This window comes from Sturnira hondurensis, unplaced genomic scaffold (genome assembly GCF_014824575.4).
Source record: "Sturnira hondurensis isolate 20B ecotype Veracruz unplaced genomic scaffold, ASM1482457v3 Scaffold0004271, whole genome shotgun sequence".
NCBI classification, from domain to species: domain Eukaryota; kingdom Metazoa; phylum Chordata; class Mammalia; order Chiroptera; family Phyllostomidae; genus Sturnira; species Sturnira hondurensis.
Genome location: NW_028076902.1, coordinates 4,251,512 through 4,261,419, shown reverse-complemented (window position 1 = coordinate 4,261,419; position 9,908 = coordinate 4,251,512).

The following is a 9,908-nucleotide window of genomic DNA, read 5'->3' as shown; positions in this document are numbered from 1 at the left end:
ACATGTGTGTTTGAAGAGAGGGTCAGAAGCCTTCCAGCCCTGCGGCCAGTCCCAGTGTGTCTGGTTCTCAGGGTGAATTCACCATAGCAGGTCAGCAGAAGCCCCAGTCAGGAACTCCATGCAGACCCAACCATCTGAGTGCTTGTTCTCAGCAGCCAGCATTCCTGTGGTGTTGCTTCTACCAAATCCAACAAGACAACACCCAAGAATATAACAAAGAAACCAGATAAACAAGGCCATAGTATTCATTCTATGAAAACAGAAAGAACACAAAGATAAATGAACACAGCAAATTATAAACCAGTTTCTGAGTCTGCAAGAGTGTCAGATGAGAGTTCCAAATGCAAGGCTTTTGCTGGAATAAAATTAAGTACAAACAATCTGGTAGATTTTTTTATCTGTAGTTTAAACATCTCTGGTCATATCATGAGGTGCTCAGGCAAGTTCTGTATGGTTGTCACTGCATCAGTAGTTCTCAGTAGTTCCACATCAAAGGATGAAGGAAAAACAAGACACTAGTGTGAAAGGAAGCTAAAGAAATTCAGGGTCCAGTGTAGTTAATAGGTGAGAAACAAAATTTTACAGACAATTCACTGAAATAGAGTCTGCTTTCTTTAATTGTGTGCAATAGATTTTATTGAAACATAATTTTCCCCTAATATCACCCTCATGTTTATCAAAGAGCCAAATCAAGACCAATTCATTTATTGCGTTAAGTCTAGTTTCAGTTTGGCCTGATTATTTGCATAAACACAACAGGAATAGCAATCGATCATATAGACTCTTTAAGACTGTAATGGGAATAAACCTAACCAAGGAGGTAAAAGACCTGTATGGAGAAAACTACACAACACTGAAGAAAGAAATCAAAGAAGACATAAACAAATGGAAACATATACCATGTTCGTGAATTAGAAGAATTAACATCACCAAAATATCCATACTACCCAAAGCAATTTACAGATTCAATGCAATACCTATTAAAGTACCAATGGCATATTTCACAGATGTAGAACAAACACTTCAAAAATTTGTATGGAACCATAAATGACCCCGAATAGCAGCTGCAATTTTGAGAAAGAAGAACAAAGTAGGAGGGATTACAATACCCTATACCAAACTGTATTATAAGGCCACCGTAATCAAAACAGCTTGGTACTGGCATAAAAATAGGCACATAGACCAATGGAACAGAACAGAGAACCCAGAAATAAACCCAAGTCTCTACAGGTAACTAACATTTGACAAAGGGGGGCAGTAACATAAAATGGAGTAAAAATAGCCTCTTCAACAAATGGTGTTGGGAGAACTGGACAGCTATGTGCAAAAAAATGAAACTTGAGCACCAACTTATACCATACACTGAAATAAATTTAAAGTGGGTAAAAGACTTAAATATAAGCCATGACACCACTAAAATCCTAGAGGAGAACATTGGCAGGAAAATCTCAGATATTTCACGCAGCAACATTTTTACTGATACGTCCCCTAGAGCTAGGGACATAAGGAAACAATAAACAAATGGCATCTCATGAAAATTAAAAGCTTCCGTATGGCTAAAGAAAACAGCATTAAAATAAAAAGAGAACCAACTGTATAGGAAAACATATTTGCCAATGATACCTTAGACAAAGGTTTAATCTCCAAAATATACAAAGAACTCGAATTATTGCACTCTAAGACAAGCAACCCAATTTAAAAATGGGCAAAGGACTTGAACAGACACTTCTCCAAGGAGGACATGCAGAAGATCCAGAGACACATGAAAAGATGCTCAACATCACTAGCTATCAGAGAAATGCAAATTAAAACCACATGAGATACCACTTTACACCAGTCAGAATGGCCATCATAAACAAAGAAACAAACAACAAATGCTGGAGAGGCTGTGGGGAAAAGGGGACCCTAGTTCACTGTTGGTGGGATTGCAGACTGGTACAACCTTTATGGAAAATAGTATGGAGTTTTCTAAGAAAACTAGAAATGAATATGCCTTTTGACCCAGCAATTCCACTCTTAGGAGTATATCCTAAGAACCCTGAAACACCAATTCAAAAAAACCTATGCACCCCAATGTTCATAGCAGCACAATTTACAATAGCCAAGAATTGGAAGCAACCTAGGTGCCCATCAGTAAATGAATGGATCAAAAAATTATGGTACATATACAGAATGGAATTCTATGCAGCAGAAAGAAAGGAGCTCCTGCCAACTGCAACTGCATGGATGGAACTGGAAAGCATTATGCTGAGTGAAATAAGCCAGATATTGAAAGACAAATACCATATGATCTCACCTTTAACAGGAACCTAAACAACAAAACAAACAAGCAAGGAATATATAACCAAAGACACTGAAATACACAACAGGCTGACAGGGACCAGAGCGGAGAGGGGAGAGAATTTTGGGGGAAAGGGGAAGGATTCACAGGAACAAGTATAAAGGACACATGGACAAAAACTAAGAAGGGGGGTGGGGAATGGGAGGGAGGTGGGGAGCATTGGGGGGTGGGCTGGGATGGGAGTAAAAGACAGAAAACTGTACTTGAACAATAATTAAATAAAATTTTTTTAAAGACTGTAATAAGGTATGAGAAGAGGTACCTCAAAATAGCAAAGCATATTTCCCACAAACCTTGATTGAGGGAAGAAGGAGCAAATGATACAGCATTTAAAATACTTTGCATAACAATTGCAAGTTGACAGCTGTGCTGCCACTCCCAGCAAAAGCTGTACATGACTTTGGGAACATCAGGGACTTATGACATAGCTGTGGGAGGTGGGGGAGCTTATACAGTGCCAGAGTGAGAGGAAAAAGCCAGATGCCCCTTTGTCACTGAGAACTCTTGTGCTGACTAATGATGGCAACCAAAAAAGGTCAAAGAAACTGGGGAAATGGCAAAAGTAGCACATAATAGGAGGGACTAGTTAGGAGGTCACACAGGAAACTCCAAACCAAGAATGTAAAATAAGGGTGGGCTGAAAGAGAAGGAGATTCCTCCATGCAGCCTGGTGTAGAAAGGAGTTCTACCATGAGAAGTAGAATCCATAGAGGAGGAAAAGGTGCAAGGAGAGAGCTGATGGAGCTGTGCAGAGACCCACTAGCCAAGCATAGAATTGTGGGAGGTGCTCGGAGCCAAACTGGGACTGTTGAGCTACAGACTTCTGCTTCTCTGGAGGACATATGGAAAAGTCACTCTCTCAGGATGTGTGCCTCTCTGGATTCCACCATGATCCCGTGGAACATGGCAGATGTTTCCCTGAGCCACTACACGGAGGCTGAGGACAGCGTACCCCAGATCCTGAAGGAGAGAGCAACTGAGATAGGATGGCGACTCTGAAACCCACAGGAGCACCTTCCAGAGGGGCTAGAGACCTGTTTGTGCAGCCGGCTCAAGAACAGGTAAGGATGTGGGGAACCTCTGGGCATGGTTTTGGCTTATAGCCTGGTGGGGAACAAGGGAAGTGCTGGGCGTCATGGCGGAACAGGGCTCTGAGCAGGAGTGCTCCTACTCTCCCAAGGTTGAAATCTTGTAAATAAAATCCTGTTTCCTTAAACACTAATTGTTGGATCATGCATCAAGGAGCCATGTGGACAAGCCCCACTTTGCTCAATTACAAGACTGCTTTGCTGGAACTTACATAAGGAACCTTTAGATTAAGCTTCAGTCAGCCCACACACACCTGCCTTCAGTCTTTCCCTGCATTAAGTACCTACATGTCTCAAGTCTTTGAGGTTCCCAGCATGTCTTGAGGTTCTTCTCTGCCATCTTTAAGATAAGCAAGTTTTGTTCCTTACCTGGAAAGACTGCCATGGCCCACACGACCAAACACAGTACCAGGCCATTTCTCCAGTGGGCTTTTTTTGGCTTCAAAGGTCAACCTCAGTTCCTCGAGGCTTTCTGGTAACAACCAGAGCTCAGGCATGCCTCCTTCAGGCATGACATTGCGGTCCAAGTCTTGGTTAATAAAAATCCCAATTGGAAACTGGCTTTATGCATCCTGTTATGAAGAAATCAATTCCTATTAAATTTATGCAAATAAACATATTGCCATGGAAAGAATAATACTCACTCATTAAGAGCTTCCAAATTCTAGAGGGATCAGGTAGGGAGAAAAATATAAATGCTTTAATATTGTTTATGGAAGTACACTTTACCAAACTGCTTGAAGCAACAGAAATTTTCTTATGTCTAAAAAACAAATAATTAAAAATTAGCAATACTTTTCAACAAAAAGTTATGAAAGTCACAATCGCCTTCAGTTTACTATGTCCCATAATTAATTTCTGTTTATCCTGAATATTCTGCAAGCACCTGTATAAACCCAGTCATTTCACAGAGCTCCAGCATTCTTTGTATTGACAAATTCATGAACAGATATCATAAATCTTACCCCATTTACTAGAACTTTAGCAAAACTATTCTAATTAGTCAAAAATGCAACCTAAGCTACTCCTTTCCAAAACAGAAACAAAAACAAAGTCTAAAGCAAGGACAAAATTTCAAAAAGGGATTAAAACTAGACTTAGAAACTCATCCCTTTATTTTTCTCTCTAACTTAAGCTTAGTTATCATGCCCTACCCCCACACTGAGTTGAAGATGTGTAGGGGGCAGAGGTGGGGGGTAACATGTACTTATATACTGAATACTGGGCCACACACCAAGGTGAATAGATTCACAGCATAAATCCTTGATTTCTTTTTGTTCCCATGCAGTTCATAGGCTAAAAGAAACAGTAGCTAGTAAGTGCTGTATCAAAAGGGTAAGTCATGAAAATGCAAACCAAAACCACAATGAGATATCACACACACCTGTTAGAATAGCTATTATCAAAAAGACAGGAAATAAGATACATTGCAGAGGATGTGGAGAAAGGAAACCCTTGTGCACTGTTGATAGAAATGTAAATTGATGTAGCCACTAAGGAAAACAGTATGGAGGTTCCTCAAAAAGCTAAAAATGGAACCAATAATTCTACTTCTGGAAACAAAAACACTAACTAGAAAAGGTATCTGTACCACCATGTCTGTTGCAGCAGAATTTACAATAACCAACACATGAAAACAACCTAAGTGTCCATCAATGAATGAATGGATGCATTTATTTATAAAAATTGTGTATTTATTCTTACATGTTTAAACCTCAATCACCTTCAAAGCACACTCCATTTGATGCAATACCTCTATTGAGATGTTTTTTTCATTGCTCAAAACAGTTTTTGAACACGTGGATGTTGATGCCTTTTAACGCCGCTGCCGGTTTTTGTTTCACCTCTGCCACATCTGTAGGAAAATGTTTCCCTTTGAGGACTTCTTTCACCCTGGGAAGCAAAAAAAAAAAAAAAAAAAAAAAAGCCACTTGGGACAAGCCTGTACTACAAAGAGCCCTCCCTCCAGAAGATAATTCTGGTTTGTTTGTTTGGTTGGTTGGTTGGTTTTTGGTAAATACACACATACAAACACAATGGAATACTATACTAAGCCATAAAAAAGAAGGAAATTCTGTCATTTGTGACAACATGAATGAACTTTGAGGCATTATGGCAAGTGAAATGTTAGACATAGAAATAAAATACTATATGATCTCACTTTTAAGTGAAACCTAACAAAATTTTTTAACTGAATTCATACATACAGAAAACAGATAGGTGGTTGCCAGAGGTGGGGAGCAGGGTTAGGGCAAAATGGATAAAGGTGGTCAAAAGATACAAACTTCTAGCTATAAAATAAGTAAGTCCTGGGAATGTAATGTATAGCACATTGACTATAGTTAATAGTACAATACTGTACATTTGAAAGTTGCAAAAAGAGTAAAACTTAAAAGCTCTCATCACAAGAATAAAAACATTGTAATTATGTGTGGTGATGCATGGTAACTAGACTTACTGTGGTGATCATTTTGTAATACATACATACTGTATATTAAATCGTTCATTATGTTACATACCTGAAACTAACATTAATGTCAATTATACCCCATTTTTTAAAAGTATAGCCAAAATGTTGTATATACATACAATGGAATATTATTCAGAAATGACACAGGGTACAAGATGGATGAAATTTGAGGACACTCAGCTAATTAAATTAAGCCAGACACGAAAGGATAAATACTATGATTCCACTTACACGGGGTCCCTAGACGAGTCAGTGTTACAAAGGCAGAAATTAGACTGGTGGTTGCCAAGGCCTGGGGAGGAAGGGATGGGGAGTTCCTGTCTAACGGGTGCAGAGTTTCAGTTTGTAAGGTGAAAGAAGTTCTGGAGCCCTGGCTGGGCGGCTCAGCTGGTTGCAGCACCATCCCATATAGAAAGGGCTGTGGGTCTGATGCCCAGGCAGGCACACACCTAGGGTGCCGGTTTGATTGTGTACGGGAGGCAACTGGCCGATGTCTCTCACTGACTAATGTTTCTCTCCACCCCCCGCACCCCGTTTCCTCTCTCTCTAAAAGCATTAAACAGCCCTCAGGGGAGGATTTAAAAAGGGGTCTGGAGATGGAAGGTGGTGATGGTTGCACAACTATGTAAAGGTGCTTAATGCCGCTGAACTGTGTACTTTAAAAATGACTAAAGTAATAAGTTCTGTGTTATTTCAACACAACGTTTTAAACACTTTGAAAAGTAGAGGCCAAGCGCTGTGTGAGCTCACAGGAAACTCTTCTGTGCCTTTCCAAGGAGGACTCTGAGGCCAGCTGCACAGTCATGGAGCTCTCCACCCTGGTGTAAGCACTAATTAAGAGCATATGGAAGGGAGAGAGGGAGTGCTCAGGAATTTAATGAAAGCTTCGGTAACACTAATGAGATAAGGAACACAACTTCTTAAAAGTGTTTTTCATGTGCAAAGATGATTGAAAGCTCTTCCTGAGCAGCATTGGGGCAAATTCTGATCTTGATCTTGAATCACTCTGACTGTATGGGCCACCATTTTCATTTCAACGTGGATCCATGGCTGTTCACTTCTAGGAGATGCACCAGACAGAACAGAGCTGCTCGGTTACATTTGCTACATTGATGCGGACCCCGGCTTGTGGGGTCTGCGGCGTTATGATTGACACACGACAAATTCACATGGACTACTGAGTCCTGTGGAGGAAAAGGGACGGCACGGTCTCTTTCTCAAGAGGAGGAAAGCCTCTGCCCTTGTCTTGATAAGCTTTTATGGCTTTTCTGGGCACATTAGAAGATGGTCCTCATTTACTACGCACAGATTCTCTTTAGGTGGTTACCTTTCACAGAAAACAAAGGAGAGGATGCTGCTAATCACATCACAGAAGGAGGATATTTGCAAATGGAAAGGGAAAAGTGGTTGCACTGCTTACACTCATCCGTGGAAGGTTTAGCACAGATTTTAGGGAGTTACTTTAAAGATATGCAATAAACATTTTCTGTCTCAATTCAGTGTAAGGGAGTTTCAGCCAAAGCAAGTCTCATAGCAGTCTAGGTACAATGCAGGCCTGATTCCCCATGGGAGAACCTATCTGTGTGCATGGGTCCTGTCTGGGCCCACACCCTGCAGAATGGTCTCCTATACTACATTTCCAAATCATAGATTCCCCCTCCCATTTTTAAAAAGCAAATTTCATATTCCTGCCAGTTCCAATCAGGACTTAACTGCTGAATGACCTCAGACAGCCGAGATGTTCAAAGAAGATGGAGAACGTTCACCCTGCATGTGTGTACATGGCTCCGAGGCTAATGGAAAGCATCAAGTAAGACGTACTGACAGGGAGGCCATGGCAGGCCTTGTGGGTCACTCTCATGAGAGCCAGGCTGTGGAGGGGTATTACTTGAAGTTATTTCCTCAGAGCCTGATAAATGTCACTCCTGCCTGTCACCTCTTTTTGGCTTCCACTCTCCCTTTCACTCTTTCACCCTGGCATGTGAAGTGGTTCTTCCTGCCAAGGTGGACACGCATTAACGCAGGCATAGGAGCTGCAGTGCCTGAGTAAAGGAGCTCCCCGTTGGTATGGACCACCGCACAACACAGCCACTCTTAGGGTGGATCTCACAACAAGAGAGCAAAAATGATGAAAACGGACCAGTTCCATCTGATTATGTGGTGTTCCAATGATGGGCTCCATTTTCACCCATTAGATAGTAGATGCTCATAAAACATAATAAAAAATCTCTTGTAAGGCACACAGTCTTTTTGAGAAGCACAAAAGAAACCATGGATTTACAACCTAACAATTCAATTTCTTAAGACATGGAATCAATGTTATCATTTTTGCTGAACTGGAAGTCTCATTTATTTTCTACTTTGTTTTTAATATTGTTAGGATAAAATCTGAATGTTTACTATGTTTTCAAGACCATCTTTTATGTGGGAAAAAGCTTTTCTCAAATGAAAAATGCCCAGTGGTTTCTCTCCTGCCAGGTATAACTCTCCCGCCTTTCACCTGCCACTTGAATCATCTATCATCTGGCACTGTGGCTCAGCGATCCCAGAAGCACTGGGATAGGGAGGTAAGAAGTCAGCAGGCAGACTTTCAGCCAAGATGGAGACATAGGTAGGTACACTATGTCTCCTCACAAAGCCAAAAGAAGGACTACAACAAATTTAAAAGCAAAAAATAACCAGAACTCCAGAAAAAATGAACTGTATAGAAGTCTGACAACAGAGGAATTGAAGAAGAAACATTTATCCAGACCAGTAGGAGAGGCAGAGTCAGGAAGCTGGGGCAGAGGATGCCTGGCAAGGTGTCAGCTGGTGGATGGAGACAGGCATTCCCACATTTGCATGTGGGTAAACCAGGAGGAACAACTAGGGAGTGAGACAGACCACAAAACCCAGGTTTCCAGCACCAAGAAGCAAAGCCTCAAAACCTGTGGCTGTAAAACCTGTGGGGGTTGCAGTGGTAGGAAAAACTCCCACCCCCACAGGTGAGTTCGCTGGAGAGACCCATGGGGTACTAGAATGTACACAAAACCGCCCACCCAGGAATCAGCATCAGAAGGGCCCAATTTGCTTGTGAGTAGCAGAGGAAGTGATTGAAAGCCAGCCAAGAGCCAGGCAAGTGGCATTCTTCCCTCTCAGACCCCTCCCCCACATACAGCACCACAACACAACAATGATTTGCCCACCCTGGTGAATATTTAAGGCTCCACCCCTTACTACATAACAGGTACGCTGAGACAAAAAAATATGGCCCAAATGAAAGAATAGATCAAAGGTCCAAAAATAGAACTAAGAGATGAAGAGATAGCCAACCTACCAGATGCACGGTCCAAAACACTGGTAATCAGGATGCTCACAGAACTGGTTGATTTTAGTCATAAATTAGATGAACAAATGAAGGCTAAATAAGTCAAATGAAGGGAAATGCACAGAGAACCAACAGTGATGGGAAGGAAACTAGAACGCAAATCAACAATTTGGACCAGAACAAAGAAACAAACATTCATCCAGAACAGAATGAAGAAATGAGAATTAAAAAAAAAATGAGGAGAGGCTGAGGAACCTCTGGGACAACTTTAAATGTTCCAACATCTGAATCATTGGAGTGCCAGAAGGAGAAGAGGAAGAGCAAGAAATTGAAAACTTATTTGAAAAAATAATGAAGGAGAACTTCCCCAATCTGGAAAAGGAAAAAGAGTTCCAGGAAGTCCAGGAAGCTCAGAGAGTCCCAAGGAAGCACACATCAAGGCACATCATCACTGGATTACTCAAGGTGAAAGAAAAGGAGAGAAACTTAAAAGCAGCAAAAGAAAAGGAGACAGTTATCTACAAAGGAGTTCCCATAAGACTCTCAGCTGATGTCTCAAAAGAAACCGTGCAGGCAAGAAGGGGCTGGAAAGAAGTATTCCAAGTCATGAAAGGCAAGGACCTACATCCAAAATGAGTCTATCCAGCCCTGGCTGCTGTAGCTCAGTGGATTGAGCACGGGCCTGCGAACCAGAGGATCACG